Source organism: Panthera leo, chromosome B3 (genome assembly GCF_018350215.1).
Source record: "Panthera leo isolate Ple1 chromosome B3, P.leo_Ple1_pat1.1, whole genome shotgun sequence".
Classification (NCBI taxonomy): Eukaryota; Metazoa; Chordata; class Mammalia; order Carnivora; family Felidae; genus Panthera; species Panthera leo.
In genome coordinates this window covers 74,011,875-74,033,102 of record NC_056684.1, presented here as the reverse complement: position 1 = coordinate 74,033,102, position 21,228 = coordinate 74,011,875, and the positions used below count along the sequence as shown (strand labels likewise).

At 43.4% G+C, this 21,228-nt stretch overlaps 2 long non-coding RNA genes across 3 annotated transcripts in view; one reads left to right on the top strand and one right to left on the bottom strand.

The window, feature by feature from the left end:
* The window catches only part of LOC122222367, an 18,244-nt gene extending 674 nt beyond the window's left edge, over positions 1-17,570 (top strand). For both annotated transcript variants that reach the window (XR_006203726.1, XR_006203725.1), the window contains exons 2-3: positions 116-238; positions 17,539-17,570. This is a non-coding gene — a long non-coding RNA (uncharacterized LOC122222367). The remainder of the gene's footprint in view (positions 1-115; positions 239-17,538) is intronic.
* LOC122222368 overlaps positions 12,472-21,228 on the bottom strand; it is a 9,948-nt gene continuing 1,191 nt past the window's right edge. The window contains exons 2-3 of the long non-coding RNA XR_006203727.1: positions 14,104-14,480; positions 12,472-13,294 (exon numbers count right to left, since the gene is read on the bottom strand). This is a non-coding gene — a long non-coding RNA (uncharacterized LOC122222368). The remainder of the gene's footprint in view (positions 13,295-14,103; positions 14,481-21,228) is intronic.

Sequence of the window (21,228 nt, the reverse complement as noted above, 5' to 3'; positions counted from 1 at the left end):
AGGCTTCCGCACAGACTTCCCCACCCTTGGCAACGCTCTCCACCCCCATCTGCTTGACCCTATTATTTGTCGGGGTGGCGGAGAGAGCTTTGAGTTGATTGCTTTTCTTTCCCAGAACTTCAAGATGGACCTCCTTCTCCAAGAAAGTCTGGGTCTACGTGTGTGATAGTTCACAAGAGGGCAAATGCTTTGAGATTGCCCATGGAAGTGAAGCCTGTGGTCCTCGCAGAGTCACCAGGTGAGGGTCTCAGATGAGGGTGGAAGAACCTGGGAGACAGATGTGATGGGGAGGAGTAGCTGGGCTGGGTCTGGCACTTCACACTGGCTCAGGGTCTCCTCCATGCTGACAGTCCTGGAGGGCTGACTCTGATCACTGTGGTAACCAGCATGCAGGGAAAAAGATCCTGACTGGAAAGGACTTTTCATACCCTCTACCGTAAGAGGACTGCCCCATTGTACAGGGCCTAAGTGGTAGCAAGAGGTGAGAGGATCTCCCAGCCAGTGGTGGAAATACAAACTCAGGAGTACTCAATTTTCCATAATCACCGTGTCCCCTGGTCTTAGCCTCCATCCTAGTTCAATAAATATTTATTGAATGTAAAAGCACTTTAAAAACTGGCAACTACTAAACACATAGTGATTATTGCCACCATAGAGTAATTATTATTGTTGCTACAGGCCAGGCTCTTCATCTGTAAACAGAGGATGCTGGAGGAGATGATGAATAAAGTCCTCTCTAGCTGTAAATTCTGTTCCAAGACTTCACCCTACCCTTCTGCGGAGCAGGCTGAAATGATCTCCCTTCTGGGTGTCTGGGAGAATTAATAAATCTGGATGGCTTGTGGGATGCTGTACAAAGGCCCCAACAGATCCAAGTGTTAGTGTCTGAATTGGTTTAACCCAATGGCCTCCAAAATGCCAGGCTGAGATGTGCTGATCCATGGCAAAGTTTTCACTCGTTCAAGGCAAATTGAGACAAATAAAGATAATATAGTGAGTTTCATAAAGCTAGTATTATTTAATTTAATAGTTCTTTATTTTGCTCCTTATTTGGGGGGGGGTGTTCATCTTTATGTTAAGAAAAGGTGATGAAAGCAGATGGGTAAGTTGAAAAATGTATTGTTATCTGGTGAAATCACCAGTTTGTCAACTCTGTGTCAGTCCATACAGTTAGAGGAGAGAGAATCCTCATCTGTGAAATTCTGGGGATCTCTGTTTAATAGAATTCATGCTTGCTAGAGATTCACTTAGTATATGTATAGTTCTGCAGAGCAGCTAATAAAGGATTTCAACATTCAGAAGGGGATGTATGGGTAGCGAGTGATCTATCAGGCACGCACTGGATTTATAGTATATTCCTCAACCAAGAAGCTACAGCTATGGTACTCAGCTTTGGTACTCAGCATATCCTGATGAGATAAGAGAGCTTATGTCTAATTTTCCCCATGCCTGGGGAAAACTGACTCTCCGACTGGTGCCCCTGTGTCTGAACCTCATGAATTATTGATGACAGAGGCTGGATAGCGTGACACTCCTCTTCTTCCTCCCCTGTTCAGAGCTAATGCACTGTGGGAACCCTTCCCAGTGCTCTCCACCTGTGGGCCTTTGGGGAGGATATGTAGGACTGGAGAAGGGTTCTCAGGGCTTTGGATTCAAAGGGACAGGCCTTCAGGGCATATCTGATCTCTCTTCACCTCTTGCTCAGAGGGGCTGAGGTTGGGTAGAGTGGGGGAGACCATACTTCAAAGGGCAAAGGGTCTTGAAAAGAGAATTCTGGTCAGGAAACTTGGTGAACATCACATGACCCCTCCTTGTCTGGGCAGGGTTGTTATATGGCCTCTGGTACCATTTCTTTTGGAAGAGCACAGGGACATTAGGGAGAGGATCCGTGAACTGAAAAGGGTAGAGGGAAGGCAAGGAGTGTGGGAGTCTCTAGCTGCTACTCTTCATCAAGCTGATTTGTTGGAGATGGGGACAGGAAATCTTTGGGGGAAAAACATGGGTGTGTAGGAGTCTCTTTAAACGGGGAACTTTAATAGGCAATGGGATTGCTTTTGTATGTATGGAGGTGGTACTGATGAGGGAGGATAAGGCAAGCTGAGGGCAAAGCAGAGCTACCCCCCCCCCTCCAGGTGGGATACCTATGACATTTCCTCAGGCACTCCTGGCTGCCCAAGAACAAAGGAAAGGAGAAAACAAACGGTTAACTGATATAGATCACAGTCATGCAGGACAGGAGTCTCCATCAGCTTACAAATATCTTAGTAAATTATAAGAAAAAAAGCAATCTTATCAATAGGCTAATCTCCGACCTATTGATGGGGCTTTGGGGTGATGGTGGGGGTTCCGAGCTGATGGCCAACAAAGAATTCTTGAAGACGTCTTTGGTACAAAAGTGATTTTATTAAAGCATGGGGACAGGACCCGTGGGCAGAAAGAGCTGCATTGGGGTTGTGAAGAATGACTGGTTATATACTATGGACTTGGGGGAGGTAAAGTCCAAAGGGAAGTTTCCAAAGACATTTTCATATGCTAAAGACTCACAGATTACTGGAGGCCTAGCTGTTGTCAAGCTAAGGTTGTTTTTCCCTCTGGCAGAGCCTTCATATTAAGACAGTAGGGAGTTCGTGGACTTTAGGCTATTGATAAGATTGCCCCCCTTATTTTTGTCATTGTCCTAAAATATTTGTAAACTGATGGAGACTCTTAATAGTTTAACCATCTGTTTTCTGTCCTTTGCTTTGTTCTTGGGTATCCAGGAGTGCCTGAGGAATTGTCACATATATCCCACCTGGAGGTACTGGGGAGGGGGGGATGCTAGCTTGTACTCTGCCCTCAGCCTGCCTTATGCTCCCTCATCAATATGGACTCAGTTTCCTGGAGCCCCAGTAGTGATGTGGGGAACAAAGGCAAAAGGAAATGGCACATAAAACTAAATTTCCTTTTAACCTGCAGCCCATTGACAATTACTTTGAGGCCAATATGGGGTACAGCATTTCTCCAGGCACCCCCTACAGTCATAATGTTAATGCCTTGATAGAGGGAAAACAACCTTAGCTTGACAATAGCTAGGCCTGTGGTATTTCAGGAGTCTTCTTTAGCATATGAAAGTCCTTCTGGAGACCTCACTTTTGCCTTTACCTCCCCAAACTCCATAGTATGTATATAGCCAGTCACTCTTCACAACCCCAGCGAGGCTCTTTCTGCTCACGGGTCCTGTTCCCGTGCTTTCATAAAATCACCTTTTTGATACCAAAGACAGCTCAAGAATTCTTTCTTGGCTGGCGGCTCCAATCTCCAGTCACTCCAAAACCCCATCAATACCATGTGCAGATCCTGAGGAAATGCCTTCATTATTGAGGAGTATATTCTGATCTTCCTCGAGGGCTGACATTCACTTGGGATGCAATTTTTTTTGACATATTTTCTAATGTTTATTTATTTTTGGGAGAGAGAAAGAGCGCAAGTGGGGGTGGGGCAGAGAGAGAGAGAGAGGAGGAGACACAGAATCCGAAGCAGGCTCCAGGTTCTGAGCTGTCAGCACAGAGCTCGATGCGGGGCTCAAACTCACGAACCATGAGATTATGACCTGAGCCGAAGTCAGATGCTTAACAGACTAAGCCACCCAGGTGCCCCCACCTGGGATGGAATTTAAATCTTCCATTTTGCAATAATCATCCTCGATTGGTCATTGACACTAGTCAGGACTGGGCAGCAGGGGAGGGCTGTGGGATAACAACCACCTTTACTGAACACTTAGTGTGGCAAGTGTTTGGTGCTTTTTATACGTTTTGTAGACCATTTCTAATCTGGTACGGTAGGCATTTTTATCTCCATTTGTGAAATCAGAGTGAGTCATGACAAGCCAACCTGCTGTGTATGTTGAATAGCTATGCTTCATTTTTCTGACTTTGTTGGGGAATGACAGATTTCATAGAAATTAATTTCCTCTGAGTTGGAATTTTACTGTCAGCACCAGTGCACTGTTGTTTTAATCATTAAATATCTAGTCTTTAAATTATAAAAATAACACATGTTCATGATTTTAAAAAGAGACAGGTTTTAAAGTGAAAAGTAAACAAGTAACTCTTCCCTATGCTTCTGCCTGCTCCCCATATAGCTCCTGGTCTTGTGTATCCTTCTAGAAGTTTCTATGCAGTTACGTATATTTTTCCCTTAAAAATGTTTCCCATGAATGGAATAACACTATATATGCTGTCCTTCAAATTGCTTGCTTCTTTCCTTTCTCCCTTTTTCTACCTTTCTTTCATTTCTTAAAATACATTCTTAGAAAATGTTCTGAGTCGTACACAATAGATCTACTTTATTCTCTCTCCCTTTTAAAAATAGCTGTACAGTATTCCATTATGTGGATATTCCATAATTTATTTAGCCAGCCTCCTACTGATGAACATGTAAGTCACTTTCAGTCGTGTGCTATTTCAAATAATATACAACCTTGGGTGTCTATATTTTTTGTGTTTGGTGCAAATGCGTTTGTACCCTGGGTCAAATGTTTTAAATTGATGGCCAAGGTCAAATTACCTTAAAAATGGTTTGACCAGATCTGATGGATTTGTTTTTCTAAAGTGAGTTTACCTGTTGTCTTACCCTCTTGCACATAGTATATAGAATGGTTTAAACCTTGGTTGATGGCATAAAACTCAGTAATTATGGCAATAGACCCTGGCCTCAGTGGCTGGGAGCCCATAGAGATTGGTGGGTCCTGCTGTGATAGTAAAAGGTAGAATTCAGTAGGCAGAGAGGGAAACACTAGAAATAGAGGTCCCTGGGTGGGGAAAAACACATATTTTGGAACAATGCTGGGAGTGTCTGAACAGCAAACCTCCTCAGGCTTAAGGTTCCTCTTAAGAATGTAACAGGTCCCACTTACTCCCCCTCATGTTCCCCTCAGGGCTTTGACAAAAGACCTGATTAATACTAAGTAGGAGTAAAGCCTATGACCCACAAGGAACTGTATGGCCATAGACCACCCTTCATACAATGGAGTCGAGCCAACCCAGCACCTAGAGTTATCCAGTCAGTAAGGGTAGATAGAACCTGAGAAGGAACAAGGGGGCAAGGGGGGGCGGTGGGCGACCAGAACCTTATAAAACAAGAACCCTCACCTGGAGTCCTCAGGCATTCGCTTTCGAATGTCTCCTCTCTGTAAAGAGAGCTTTCCTACTATTCTTCCTTTCTAATCTATTTCTCTAATAAACTTTTGCCTACTGCTTATTTTGTGTCCACCTCTTCATTTTTTGAAGCAGTGAGACAATGAATCCCGGGTATTGAGGTAAAAAAATCCTGTAGCACTCCTGACCTGTGACTTGCAGACCTGAGCATACTCAGTTCCGTCCATATTTGCCACTGAAGATGCCAGCCAGTGTTGCCAGATCTTAGGATTTTTTAAACAGAAGGTAGAAATCTGGATTTTAATATGAACTGTTTGATTTTTGAATGTTGGCAACTAATTTACTTTTTTTTTTTTTAAAAGGTAAAACAAAACAAAAACCCCCAAACTAAAGCAATGAATGTATCTGTCTGTGCCAGAGACTGACTTGGTCTGTGCCTGTTTAAAAGCAATGTCTTGGGGTACCTGGCTGGTTCAGTTGGTAAAGCATATGACTCTTGATTTCAGGGTTGTAAGTTCAAGCCCCATGTTGGGTGTAGAGCTTACATTAAAGAAAAAAACTAAAAAAAAAGTATACATGCAATGGCTTATTAATTTTGTGAGATAATTGATTTATCTAGAATCTCATAACTCTATTGTATAGCTTATTCAATTTCTGGTTTTTCAGTTTTTGTCCCTGATGGCTCTGTATTTAGGCAATTGTTCATGAACGCCTTTTAGTTTCATTCATGCAGTCACTGTACAGATCCTTTTCAGGGACTCTGCAGCAGTGGGCAAAAGGTTCTTGTAAGACAGGCATTGGCTTCGTTTTTCCCTCATGCCCAGGATTGCTTTCTGCTGCTGTGTTTGGCAACGGGTGGTGGTGGTGGTCCCCAGTCTTATCAGCAAGTAGCAGTTGGTTCTATCCTGGGCTTCAGGGCTCTCTGCAGCTGGTCACTTCTGGGAACTCCAGGGTTATAGCTTTCCTGTGGTTTCCATGTAGGTGCTGAGATGCTGGCTTTGGGACAGGGACAAGATGGGGAATGCTGTGTAAAGAATGAATTTAAAATTTTGTATGTCTTGCCTATTGTTCGACGTGAGCACCGTTAAGTTTTTCTAGACTTAGTTTGCTATACCCTAAGATCACGGAAATACTTACTAACCAGCATTTTCTCGCTTCTGTAATCTTGCTTGCTTAACACATTCTTCCCCTTCCCCCTTCCCCCTTTTCTCCCGCCACAAGTAATGGACAAAGCCTTCCCGCCAAAGGACAGACAAAGGACGCCCAATCAGAGAACAACAAATGTCTTTACTTTAAAATCAACCAATCAGGCCCCTCATAACCTGAAACCTCCCCTATGCTAATTGTCTCTGTCTATAAAAACGCTGTACCAACCCTGATCGGGGCCTCTTAGCGTCACTGGCAACGAGTGCGCGGAGGTCCAGGTTCGAACCTGCAATAAACGACCCTTGCCGCTTGGCTTTGACTTACGACTCTGGTGGTCTCTTGTGGGGGTTTCGCAACCTCGGGCATTACAGCTGCACTCCCCCAGATGTCTTATCCTTCATTCGTCATGATTCCTTTGTACCAAGAAATTCACTGGGGAATTGTGGGTAGTGCAAATTACAATATAAAAAAAGGGACAGATCCTGCAAAAGGGATGCCTAATATGATTTCCTCTTGGGTCCCTTATGGGCACAATCAAATTCCTAGCCCTGTTTTCGAAATTGTTGTTTCCCCCTCTCCTCCCACAGAGACAGTCCCTGTGGCAGACACAGAGATGCGGAAAACAGCTCAGATCCTCTTTCTAGAAAGCACTCATGCTGGCTCTTGGGAGCTTGATTAGCTGTCAGCCTTCAGCTGACAGTTAACACCTTCTTAGGCTGGCCCCAGACATTTCTGGGGACCAGAAAAAGATCTTCCCATTTCTGCCTAACACGGGGCTCCTCTAACAGGCCATCTTTGCTTTAGAGCTTCCTGTTGGGCTGGCATTGCTGTCAGATCTGCATGAGGTCTAACAGCTCCTTCTCCTCCCCTTCTCCTTTCACATGTATTACTCCAACTCAACCCTTCTGACCCCTGACTCCAACCAGGCGTTTGCTTTGCTGAGGTCTCACTGGCAGTCTCTTTTGTTACCAAAACCCAAGTTTGGCTGCTTGGCATTTGAAAGCCTAGATTCTAGAGACAAGTGTTGGTTGGAAAGGAAAGGTTGCTTTATTTAGGAAGTGGGTAACCTGAGAAGATGGCAGACTAATGTCCAAAGACCATCTCCAAAGGGGGGTTTTTTTAAGGGGAAAGCTCCGGGAAGTGGTGAGAGTCCACAAGCAATGGTACAGCAGTTAATTATTCTTGATATGATCTCAAGCAGACTGGCTAGCATCAGGGAAGGCTAATTTCTAGTGTGGTCAAACTTGATCTTCTTAGAACATCTGGTTCCTTATTTCCTTAGAGTGAGTTTTCTGTTGAAATCTCTAAGAAGCTACAATTAGTCAAGCTATAAACTAGAGGGCACAGGTCAATGGGTTAAAGATAGATAGCCTTTAGGGCTGCTGAAAGCATAGTTACATTGTCTTCAGAATCTTTCCAATGCAACAACAGTTGTTCTCCCAGAGGATCTGTCCTTGCCCTAGAATCAGAGCATCAGGGCACTCTGAAGCAAGTTTCCTGAAGCTATTAATTCTTGCCAGTTTGACTTTTCTGATGGGGGGAGGCATTAGTAGAAACTTGCAGGGTGGGCTTTGACTGTCTCAAGCCAGTACAATAGTGCAAGTCCTGTTCTGGAGCTCCGTGTGTTTTCTTGCCTCTCCTGAGATACTCCATTTTCCTGTGAGGAACTGAACACACACACACACACACACACACACACACACACACACACACACACACACAGAGCTTCCAAGAACCAACAGCAATTCTTAGGGATAATGCAGTCCGAGCTACATTTAGAAAGAGGACTGTGTCCCTAGAGGTGCCAGCTTGCCCTCTGGAGATTACATGGGACATTATTATGCAAAAGCAGTTTCAGTCCTTTTGCCCTGCTTTTTGAACTGTGAGAGGCCCATGGTATGACATGAATAAGCCCTGTCACAAGCCTTGCCAAGGGACAGAGCATTGTACTTCTGAGGGCTTTCTCCTTATTGGGCCAGATCAAATTCTTGAGCACAACTGTACTTCTTTTAATCTCTGCAAAGGAAATGGGGGTAGTTTAAGAATTTATTGCCCTTCCACCTCAAGCAAACCCTCAGGAGTGAAGGGGATGGGTGTTTTTGTCCTTCCGGGTACATGTGCTCTACCCACTCATTTTGAATGTCAGGACATAGGGACTGTTCTTACCTTTTGATATTTCATAACCCCCCCCCCCCTCCCCCCCAAGAATCATACACTACACACGTTCTGCACCTTGTTTTTTTTTTTTTAAACCTTTTGTTTTGAAGCAATTATAGACTCAAAAGCAGTACACAGTGTCTCCGTGTACACTTCCTTCAACTTCCCCCAATGATGACACCTTACAGAAGTGACATCTGTAATACAATATCAAGACCAGGACATTGACATTGATACAATACTGCTAACTAGGGCAGAGATCCTATACAGTGTTCATTTTTTATGTGCACTCATTTTTGTGTGTGTCAGTGTGTGTGTGAGTGTGTGCACATGCTCCTTAACTTGTTGGTGTATTTTGGAGATCTTTGACTAGTGAGCAGTATAGATTTATTTCATTCTTGTTCCTTCTTTTATTATCTGGGTGAACTGTCATTTGTCGGTCCCCTATTGATGTCTGCTTTACTTGTTTTTGGCTTTTCTCTAATACAGCTGATGATGCAATAGTGTCTTTGTCCACATAACTAGAAGAACTTGTACTAAGCCCAGGTAAATAGTTAAGTCATAAAGCAAAGGGTATGTGCCTTTGACATTTGATAGAAATTGGCAGTTGACCTCCAGAAAAGCTTGCCCTTCTCCGGTCTCAGGGAAACTTCCAAAAGGGCAATTCATTGTGCAGGTGTCCATTTCATCACAACCTCATGGCACATAGTTTCACCAAACATTTTAATTTTTGCCAGTCTGGGTGAAAATAAATTTTTTTTTAAATTTACATTTCTTTATTAAGATGATTGAGTATATTTTCATGCGTCTACAGGTATTTGTATTTCTTGTTTCATAAACAGCTTATTCATGTCCTTTGTCCACTTTTATTAGGTTGTTTACTTTGTTTTTTTATTTATTCTTATAAATTCTTTATGAAAGGAAGTTAACCATTTGACTGTGATGTGTTGCAAATATTTTTCTCAGTTTGACTTTTGAATTTATGTCCTTTTTAAAAAATGTTTATTTATTTTTGAGAGAGAGAGAGAGAGAGAGAGACAGAGAGGGTGCAAGCAGGGGAGGGGCAGAGGCAGAGGGAAACACAGAATACAAAGCAGGCTCCCGGCTCTGAGCTGTCAGCACAGAGCCCAATGCGGGGCTCAAACCCACGAACCTTGACATCATGCTCTGAGCCAAAGTTGGACACTTAACCGACTGAGCCACCCAGGTTCCCTAATGAATTTATGTCTTTTTAATGTCATTTAGATATTTAAATGTTTATGGAATCAGCTCTATCTTTTCTCTGATGGTTTCTGAGTTTTATGTCGTTCTTAGAAAGGCCTTTCTTACTCTAACAGTATTAAAAATTCACTCATGTTTTCATGTAGTCATTCAATATTTGTGTGTGTGCACGCTCGTGTGTGTATTTGGGCCATATGGGGGCGCCTGGGTGGCTCAGTCGGTTAAGCGTCTGACTTCAGCTCAGGTCACGATCTTGCAGCTTATGGGTTGGAGCCCTGCATTGGGCTCTGTGCTGTGACAGCTCAGAGCCTGAAGCCTGTTTCAAATTCTGTGTCTCCCTTACTCTCCCCTTTCCCTGCCCATACTCTGTCTCTGTCTCTGTCTCTCTCTCAAAAATAAATAAACATCAGTAAAAAAATTTAAATCTTTGGGCCATATGATATTTGCTCTTGTATGAGAAGTGAGACGGACGTCCAGGTTAACTTTGTGGAAAAAAGTTTTCCCCAATGGTTAGCCAGTTATCTCAGCATTGTTGGAGATATTCCCCCATGCCTTGATTTCTTTATTATTCCCATATGTATTTGAGCCTATTTCTGGATTCTGTTTCATTCCATTGATTTGTCTATCTGCTCTCAAGTCGGGATTTTAATAGCTATTGCAGAGAGGAGAAAAGAAAGTGGAAAAAGTACCATCAAATAATTTCAAGTAGAATGGCATGGCAGTTCAGAGGACGGAGAAGGTATTTTTAGTTTGGGTGGTCTGGAAAAGCTTTATGAAAGACATTTAAGACGGAGCTTAAATGAGCTTCTTTAGTCAAAGGAAATAAAAAAACAAAGACTTGGAGGGAGGAGGTGGTGAATATTTGTGCCGATGCCTATTGTATCTCTGCAAAGGAGCCCATACTCCACCACTTGGGAGTTTATGCATGCATGTCTTGAATACAGTCAAGAGCATAAATAAATTTTTGTACTACTTATTTGAATCATTTTGAGGATATGTTTATTAACCATAATAGCTACAAGTTGAGCACCTACTATTTGCTAGGAATATCTGTGTCAATTCTGATTCTCACCACGATAAGCAAGATTGTTATTATTATTCTCTTTTAGCAATGAGGAAAAGCCTCACTCAGGTTAAATAACAGATCATAAATGGCTGCACTGAGATTCAAATCCATAGCCAGCAAATAAAAAACCAGTCACACCTACGAGAAACTAGAATAGAAAATATAGCTCTGCCCACATCACCTGGGATCCCTTTGCTTCTGTGCACAGCAGGTGAATTCCAGTGTGAGCTCATTCCCCAAAGCCAGCATATTATTGGAAGGTACAGGAGAGCCAGAGGGGCCTAAGAATTTGTGTCCCTTCCCTTCCTCCACAGCCCTTAACCAATGACTGATGGGGATGAGATACACATACTCTAGATCTTGTCCTCTCTCTGGGATGCTTTTGAGGTGTGACCCACAGTGCCCCCCAAGCCCTCTGTGGGAATGAGTGTAAATTACCCTCTGTGTGACTTGGCTTGATATTGCACCTTATGTAGCCCAACTTCCTCATTTACTCTAACTTTTTCCTGAAAATATTTTTTTTCTTCTTCTTTTTTTTGATGTTCATTTATTTGTTTTTGAAATGGAGAGAGGATGAGAAGGAGAGGGGCAGAGAGAGGGGGGAGACAGAGAGTCCCAAGCAGGCTCCACGCTGTCAGTACAGAGCCTGATAAACATGAGATCATGACCTGGAGATCATGACCTGAGATGAAATCAAGAGTCGGATACTTAACCGACTGAGCCACCCAGGCACCCCTCCCTGGAAGTATTTCTTAATAAATCTTTTTCACATGTATCTTTCTCCAAGGCAGTATTGTTCCAAGAAAACTTTTAGTGATATAGAGGTGTGTGTGTGTGTGTGTGTGTGTGTGTGTGTGTGTGTCTGTGTGTGTGTGTGTCTGTGTGTCTGTGTATTGGGTTGCCATTTAACTTGCATTTCTTACTGGGGAGGGAGGCAAAAAGCTTGAAAGCCACTGTCCTATACCACATTAAACTGTCTCTATTTGTGTAGAATTCACTGAACTGGAAAGTTTCCTGGGTGCTCCAATCACAACTGCAGATAATTTTCCAGGTCTTACTGCCTATTTGAGTACAGTGACTTAAAATACATTGAATAAAAATGTATTAGTCATGGGTCTAGAGAACACCATCAACTTTGACACAATTGACTAGGTTGTTCTTTGAACTTCTTTGGGCCATCAAGCCTGCCGAACAGCTTTCAAAGTCCAGGTTTCCCTTTGCTAAGGTTGATAAATGTGGTATAAAGGTCATGATGTTTGATTGTTAATTTTCTGCTAGCAGGAATAGGAAGACCAAGTTTGCCTTGTAACAGAGCCAGACAGTATACCTGACCATACGGTGGGATAGTCAGCCCAGAGCTCTGGCCCTAAGTCTGGCTTTGGTGGAGAGAGGTGGGGTGTACAAAATTGCTCTGCATTTACCCCCCAAGACAGTGCAGTTAAAGGAAGGGAAGATAACATATCACAATACTCACTAACAGCCAATGAGACCTAGCAAAGAGATCAGGCAAGTTTCTGCTGGTCCTATCAGTAGCGATCCCAGGGTAGACGTGGCTTCCAGAATCCACTGGAGGGAGGCCATGAGTGGAGAGAAGGAAGCACCAACTCCCAAAGTATAGCAGACATGAAATCTGGAAGGCAGTGCAAAGAAAGGGCAAGAGACCCACCTTCCCAGAAAAGCCTCAGGAGCCCTGCCATGATGGTGTCAATTGAAGACCTTTATTTGTTAGTACATGATATAAGATTGGTTCCATATTTAGAAAAGAACTAACATGTGTTGAAAATTCAATGGAATGATTAAGAAAAAAGGAAAGAGAGCTCAGCTTATCAAGTTTTGGATGAAGATGACCATGAGTTAAGAATTTATAGGGTCTCTGGTTATTGTCCCAGGGAAGAGCCATGCTTTCTGGTAGATGTGGCCATTCTGGTCACCGCAAAGGTGTGCTGCAGTGTGGGAGGTGGGTGCTTATTAGCACCATCAAGGTCTGGTTGAAGGATCCTTCAGTAGCAGCCAACTCCCTTCCAGCTGATTACATATTCATTCCATTGCTTTCCGATTCTTATTCCAGGTAGGAGGTGTGGATCATAGATGATACCTTTTCTCATTACTGGGAGGTAATGTTCCCCACCGAAACCTAGTCCATTGGCTTTTGAGACTAAATCAATTTCATGTGAGTTTGAGTTGTGAGAGTCAGTATCATATTCCCCCACAAGTTTTAGAAAAGAACTAAGATGTTGACTATCCAAGTTCCTGGCTGATTGGTCTGAGAGCCACACCAGGGGTCAGGACCCTGAGAGGCCCAGCCTGAAATGTGCAGTCAGATCTCATAGGTTCCCAGACCATAGAAGAGCATCAGACCCCTGCCCAGCTGACCTGAAAACCTGGGGGCAGGCAGTACAAGCTGGTTCCTGACTGTTGGTAAGACTCTAGAATTCAGCCATAAGAGGACATTCACATGGCAGGTGGGGTGAGAGAGAGCTTTGGCTCGAGGGAGCTGAGCAGGGGTAGAATTGGAGGTGTGTTGGGCGAGGGTCAGTTTTGTCTTCAGTTTCTGTCTTGACCACTGTTTCTGGAAAATTAAGTGAGAAAGAAGCTTTTGGGCTCTGTCTCCAGGGGAAGCTGTGCTCAATTCCAGTAGTGACGACAGGCTCCCTAGCTCAGGGGTTCTATCTCTGTCTGACATTCAGGGTGGGGTGGGGTGGCTCCTATGACGCATGGTGGGGCGGGATGTGGGGGGCTCCTTGGCTCATAGTGCACAAGTATTAAATATTTTAAGCTTTATAATATTCATACAGTACTTTCACATAAACCTCATACTCTAATTGTTGCAAAGATACACAATTTTTTCCCCAAAGCAGATTCTAATTAATCAACAGTATGCTGATTAAGCATCTGCAGGAGAAGCATTGTGCTAAATGCTGTAGGATATTAAAGATTTACAGCATGAACTTAGTCCTTGCACTCAAGGAATTTACAATCTAACTGAGGAGCTAGGACAGGTCAATGAAACATCCAGAAAACAACCGCCGAAAAAAAGAGCTAAACTAAGTGTTATTTATCTGCACCTCTTCCTACCCTTCCATTGAGTCTCCCCACAGGGAAGCTCTCCCCTGCCCCAGGGGGCGGGACTCTGGAGGCTCTAGGCACATAACACAAGCCTTCCTCCTGTGCCCCACCCGCTCCTCAGTCCACCTGTCTTTGTCCCCTCCCTTCCCATAAGGCTCTGTGGGGGTGGCTGGGAGTAGGGGTTCGTATGGAGAGATCTCCAGAAAATGGACCCTGCGAAGGTGAATGGGTCGGACAAAAATAGGTCTCATGTTTTTTACCGTTTTCTGTTAAAATTGAAAGAGTTTGGTTCGTTGGACGGGTCAGGCGTACCTTATTAAATTGATGAGCATCTGTGAAGTCTCATACATGCCAAAAGAAAATAAAAGGCCATCAGGAGATCAGGGTGTGGACGTCTTGGGGGCTTCTTTGGTTGCTTTTCCAGGTTCTGACACTCTGTCTTTATACCCATATTCTTAAAATAAACATTCCTCCCAGACTAGTGCTAATGCTGTGAGTGTCATCATTTGGGTGTGGTCCTTTGAACAAGGCAGGTTCAAGAGAGTGACAGAAGTATTACTGGAACCAGCTTCTGCTATTGTGCTGGCCTTTCTCAACAGGGGCTCCAGAAGAGAATCGAGGCCTGTAGCATAGTATTTGAAGGATTATTTTCTCAGTTCTCTCAAGGATGGTATATAGCTAGTACCAGTCTAGAAGCAAAAGAGATACAAGTTAATTTATTACATACAATTGTTGCCCTAGGGCATTAGGACTTAGGTTTCTCATGGAGACCAGGGTCTCAAGCAACACCTGAGCTTCCTTTTCTTGGCCTGACTCCGTTACCATAAGTGACCCATAATGACTTCTTGAGTCATGAGTTTTGACGATGTAGACCATAAGTAATTGGAGTTCAAAGGTGAGACCAGAGCCCTGTGGGTAGTATTATGTTGAGTTATAATGTTATTAGCTGTACTAAGGTCTAATATGAACCTAGATTAGGCGGTGAGCTTGGAAAGAGAAGACTCTCAAACATGCTCTCTCCCTCCTTCTGTATCAGGGAGCTCTGCAAGGCAGGGTGGGTTGGAATGGCCGTACATTTGAGTAATGACTCTTCTCTGTAGTGTGGAATTAGAAAACCTCCATTTCAAGAAAGAGCACACTTTAGATCTTATAAACAGTGATTTAAATAACAAAGGTGAAGGAAGTATGTCTGCCCCATCTGATATACAAGAGCTCTTCTGATTTGGCAAGGGGAATCAAGGTATTGAGTGAGTCTGGAATGTGTCAGAATTGATGGGGTAGACAGAGAAGGTAAGGGTGCCTTGAGCTCAACAAGATAAGCATAGGGACCTGTTGGTACAGAAGAGCACAGGAGCCACTGGCTCTCCTGTCCTCACTCTCACCATGCAGGGCTGGGTTGGGAGGATGCCTAGGAAATACTATCATGCTGGAGTTTAAATGTTCGGGAAAGCATTTTCTCTGATGCAGGCTTGGCCTGTACATTGTCTGACTCCCATGTTTTGGAGGTTGCCAGGGGACAATACTTTCCTTTGAGATTCTGGTTTCTACCCTTAATGGACCAGGCAGAGCCTAGTTTTCTTGGGCCCCTGCAGGCTGTGAGAATAACTGCATTCCTGCTTGAAACCCCCAGCTTCCCTCTTTGGCTAGAGACCCTTTCTTCCTGGCTGGATCCGGGGAGGCTGAGAAGTAGCATTCAAACTTGCCATGCTGCAACCATAGCTTGTAGGACTGCATCTCTGTGTAAAGATTCACTTAGAGTTTCTAGTGTGGAGCTACAAAATGTATCCTTATTTTAGATCAGGTCTCTTTGCTGTATGTTCTTATGTACTTCCCTTTTGAAATACTTACACTAAGATTGTTTATTTAAACTGGTTTTCTGCTGTAGACTATGAGCAGCATGAGATCAGGAACTGAGCCTATCTTGCTCCCTGCTGTATCCCTATTACCAAGTACAACAGATTCCTCCTGGACACTTCAAAGAGGGGACTTAAAATGGAATTGAGGGGTGCCTGGGTGGCTCAGTCCACTTTGGCTCAGCTCATGATTTCACAGTTCATGAGTTTGAGCCCTGTGTTGGGCTCTGTGCTGACCACATGGGGCCTGCTTGGGGTTCTCTGTCCCCCTCTTTCTGCCTCTCCCCTGCTTTCTCTCAAAATAAATAAATAAACATTAAAAAAAACAAAACAAAACAAACCAGGGAGTTGATTACATGTAATGGACAGAGGTGAGAAGCTGAATGGGCTGGAGAAATAATCAGGTATTAGTGCCAGCAGAAAGCTGCTGCTACATGAAGACTTGAAGGGCACAGGAGAGGGATGGTGTCACTAGAATCAGAAACTGAGGCTGTGCCATGGCAAGGACTGCCAAGGACCCTGATGGGAGGAGCTGTGTGGTGAGGAGCTGGGTCCATTGCAGGAAAATGATACTCAAGGTACAGAGGGATGGGAAAAATAACCTGGCTTCTCTTGCTTCCCAATGTCCAACCTGTTACTGTTGCCTTCCATGGGCCATTCTAACTGGAAGGCAATTGGAGAGGGTAAAGAGGGAACAGGATTTGCAGGAGAAGGGCAGGGAAGAGATGTGAGAGCAAATAGGCAATGACTGGCACAATATGAAGTAACAAATACTCGTTGCTTACATGAATGAATAGGCATGGGTGCCTGGGTGGCTCAGTTGGTTGAGCGTCTGACTTCAGTTCAGGTCATGATCTTGTGGTTTGTGAGTTGGAGTCCCGTATCAGGCTCTGTGCTGACAGCTCAGGGCCTGGAGCCTGCTTCAGGTTCTGTGTGTTCCTCTCTCTCTGCCCCTCCCCTGCTTGTGCTCTGTCTCTCTCTGTCTCAAAAACAAATAAAAAAATTTTTAATAGAAAAAATGAATGAATAGGCAAAGAGACATGCATTAAGTATTGGCTGATCAATATTTAAGGGAGCCACACCCTCCCATTCACAACCTGTCAAAACTATCCCACCCCTCACTTTTCTGCCACTAGCTGCTACAGATGCCTTCTTGAGCCGCAAGTTTGGACAGTGTAAGCTAAGTGTAACTGAAGTTCAAAGGATAGACAAGAGCTCTAGTTCATTCTGAATTGCCTGAATTAAAAAAAATGTTCTTCTGCAGGGATTACCCAAAATACTAGTAAAGATGTAGGCTGTTTAACATTACCCAGTTTGAAATCCAGCCTAGTTTTCTTGAGCCTCAAATCTAGCAGCTACAGGGATAGTGTGCCTCAAAATGACACAGGTCACCATTTCTGAGGCAAAGACCTAGCCTGTCCCTCACAGGTAGGTGCGTGGTTAGGGTTTCAGGTCAATGGGGCTGAGAGGCTTTCTTCTCAGTTGGGCTCCTTTACCCTTTTGGAGACATGGAAGGCTGCAATTCTACAGTGTGTCCACTAGAGGGCCACAGGGCCTCCCCTCAGAGTCCAGACTGGGTGGAGACTTGGTACCTCACCCATATTCCATGGGGCGCTGCTATGTGGGGTCTAGACTTAGGCACCTCATGTGTTGGAGCTGATCTGGAGTAGCAGAGCTGCCATGATTCAGAGACAGGAATTTCCTATTCAGTTTCCTCACTGGCCCTTTTGCTGGTTCATTTTACATTTAATAACAGTTGATTTAAAACATTTACAAATGAAGAAATCAAAGTAGGAAGTGTGTGTGTGTGTGTGTGTGTGTATACACTCCTGTGCATGTTCATAAATACATGTGGCTATTTTGAATTTTTTTAAATCATTTATTTATTTTCAAGAGACAGAGACAGAGTGCCAGGGGAGGAGGAGCAGAGAGAGAGGGAGACAGAGAATCCGAAGCAGGCTCCAGGCTGTCGGCGCAGAGTCCGACACGGGGCTCGAACCCACCAACCGTGAGATCATGACCTGAGCAGAAGTCAGTTGCCCAATGGACCGAGCCCCCACATGTGGCTATTTTGAAGGTGAGGTAGCAGGAAGTGGGGATAATTCTGGTCACATCAATCAATGCCTAAACCTACAGCTTAAATATTATTTAATGTTGAAGAAATTCAGAGCTGGAAAAAGACCTTGGAAATAATTTAGCACCTCCCTCATTTATAGCTGGAGAAACCAACAGAGACTTTGCTGCTTGCAAGATGCCTGGAAGGTTCAGAAATTTTAGGAATGTAGTTAATACGTCGAGTTATTAAGGGGTTTGTGGTAAGATTTTCAGTATTCCATGCTTGCTCCCCTTTTCTTAGGTTCCACCTGAACTGTTAAGACAGAAGCAACAAAGCACAAAAAGACATTTTCCAGTTTTCTGTTGAAAATGTTTGGCTTTCTGGTTCTAATTCCATCTTTGGTCTTTGTGTTCTTTCTGGAAAGAAAGATCGAACCAGAGGACAGAAAGACCCGACATTGTAGGAAAATTATCCAGGAAGATGGTGGAGTGAGTAGAAACCCAGCCAAACTCCTCATCACAAATTGTATTAAAATCAATCACAAATTTTACTAAAGAAATTTCAGCAGTACCACAGAGATCAGTCACTAAGGTAACTTAAGGGAGAATGCATTAAACTGGAAAAATTAATGTGGCCTCCCTGAAAAAGTGTCATCACTCAAAAAAGAAGAAAGGAGATACAAAAAACTTTATTTTAATTAATCCTGAAAAAGAGCAACCACAGGGAACCACACAAAGAATTCAGAAAACAGTTGGAGCCCCTTTTCAAAGAAATGGATAACGATATCCTCTCAAGTGAGAGAAGGTCAGAATTAAAAAGAATGAAGGTAATGATCATTGCAAAAGACAAACTGAGGTTGTTGTTTAAGCTGTACAAAGAAGAAATTGCACTTAAATCAGTTTAAAAAACACTTAAAAAACTTTCAGGGATATATCCAGAATTTCAAGAAACTAAACTAAGAAATTAAACAGTTCAGGAGGGCCATTCTGGGGAATAGAGCTCAGCATTGCAATTTCTTCATAGTTAGATTTCCCGGATAAGTAGACAAAATAAAAGGGACTAAATCAATAATTAAAGATGCAATAATATATTCCCCAAAACCAATAAGAGGTAGATTTGAAATGAGAAGAACCTATGGTCTCATAGAGTCCTTACAACATTTCAAGAGCGACTTGTGATTTACGAGATAGCTCTCACACTCGTGCGTGTTCTCATTTGCCCTTCACAACAACTATATGAGGTAGACAGATAATATTATTCCCTCATTTTGCTGACAGAAATTAGCCTCTGAGAGGCTGAGTGGTTTGTCCAAGGGATATAACTAGTGAGTGAAGAGTCCAAGTTTTGCTCTCCAAAGTGGGAGGATCTTATGTACATTTTGCACACTAAGGAAAAAACACCTACAATAACATGCAAAAAGAAAAGATCACTTAAAAATGTTTTTAAAAATGTTTAGTTATTTTTGAGAGAGAGAGAGAGACAGAGCATGAGCAGGGGAGGGGCAGAGAGAGAGAGGCAAACACAGACTCTGAAGCAGGCCGCGGGCTCCAGGCTCAGAGCTGTCAACGCAGGGGCCGGTGTGGGTGTTGAACTCTCGAACTGTGAGATCATGACCTGAGCTGAAGTCAGATGCTCAACTGACTGAGCCACCCAGGCACCCCTGGAAAAGATCACTTTTAAAAGAATGCAAATTGGAAAGACTATTGCCCTTTCTAGTAACATAAAAATAGCGTGGTGAATATGGAAAGATATCACCAAGGATGGGGGTGGGTGGAGAGAGAGAGAGAGACAGAGTGAGAGAGAATGTGTCCATTCATTCATACCCTTGCCAAACTGCCCTCCATGTGGGATGCCACAAAGACCTCTTCAAGGTCCTAGAAACCCAACCAGTCATCTTTTTCCAATTAGTTCTGAGGACTGCTTCTAACAGAAGTCTGCATTAAACACAGAAACCTAAATAGGTGGAACTGACCTGAATTATCTATTTATCTTTTACATTATCTATTACAAAAATATGTAAATGAGAACAGTATGAGAAAGCATTTTTTTGTTGATAAAGTACAATTATTGTATTTGATGGAATGAGAGTAAGATGTATCCTCATTCCTGTACGAGGCATTACAAACTGCTGTCAACTTTCTAAGAATTATTTGGCTAAATATAACAGGAACTATCCCCTGCACTCAATACTACCAGTCTTGGAACTTATCCTAAAGCAATAATGCAAAGAAGAAAAAGTTATATAGGTGGCTATACTGATATTATTTATAGTTGTTAAAACTTGAAATAAAAACCCAGTAATTGGGTTTTAGCCCACATGAATATTATGTAAGCTATTAAAAAATAATGAAAATTAAATGTGTGTATGAAATTAGCGATGGGAGTAGAACTAAACTTTTCACATTACCCTGATTAAACAACGAAAACCGTGTGCACATAGATACAAAGTGGAATGCCATTCAGAGAAACGGCATGAATTCATTTAGGGAGTGGGATTGAAGCTGAGCTTTCTAATTTCTTTCTTTAAATAATTTTTTAATTTATAAATGATTAAGAAATGACCAATGCTGTTGCTGAAACATGGCCAGTCCCATCCAGGTCAGAGATTTGTGGCCTCTTTGGAAGGATGAGAAAGTGCTCGTAGGCATGGTGTCTCAGTAGGAGAGCTGAGACCCGTGGGCCTGGGGACCAGGGCTGAGAAGAGACCTAATTTACCCTCCGTCGTCATCGTCTTCTTCTTCTTCTTCTTTTTTTAAAATATTTTTAGGGGCGCCTGGGTGGCGCAGTCGGTTAAGCGTCCGACTTCAGCCAGGTCACGATCTCGCGGTCCGTGAGTTCGAGCCCCGCGTCAGGCTCTGGGCTGATGGCTCGGAGCCTGGAGCCTGTTTCCGATTCTGTGTGTCCCTCTCTCTCTGCCCCTCCCCCGTTCATGCTCTGTCTCTCTCTGTCCCAAAAATAAAATAAAAAAAAAAAACGTTGAAAGGAAAAAAAAAAAAAAAAAATTAAAAAAAAAAAAATATTTTTAAATGTTTGTTTATTTTTCAGAGAGAGAGAGCATGTGCACACGAGCAGGGGAGGAGCAGAGAGAGAGAGGGAGAGAGAGGATCCAAAGCAGGCTCTGCTCTGATAGCAGAGCCCAATGCGGGACTTGAACTCACGAACCTCAAGATCATGACCTGAGCTGAAGTCGGATGCTTAACTGACTGGGCCACCCAGGCACCCCGTCCTCTACCTTCTTTGATGCGTTTTGAATTTTGTATCCTATGCATGTGGTACCAATTTTGAAAATGATATCCAGGTGCGACAAATCTCCATTGACTATGTTTCTGATTCCAGAATTGGGCCAAATGGTCGGATGATGGGACAGAATAGTTAAAATCAGGGTGGCCTTGGAAAATCCAGAGCATTCAGTCAGTGTGCCAAATAATTGGAAGGGTGAGCAGTTGAAGCCATCCTGAAGGTAGACAGAGGGCAACGGGTAGGGGGTGGGTCCGCCTGGGAGTCCAGTTGAAGTGGCAGAGATCTGGG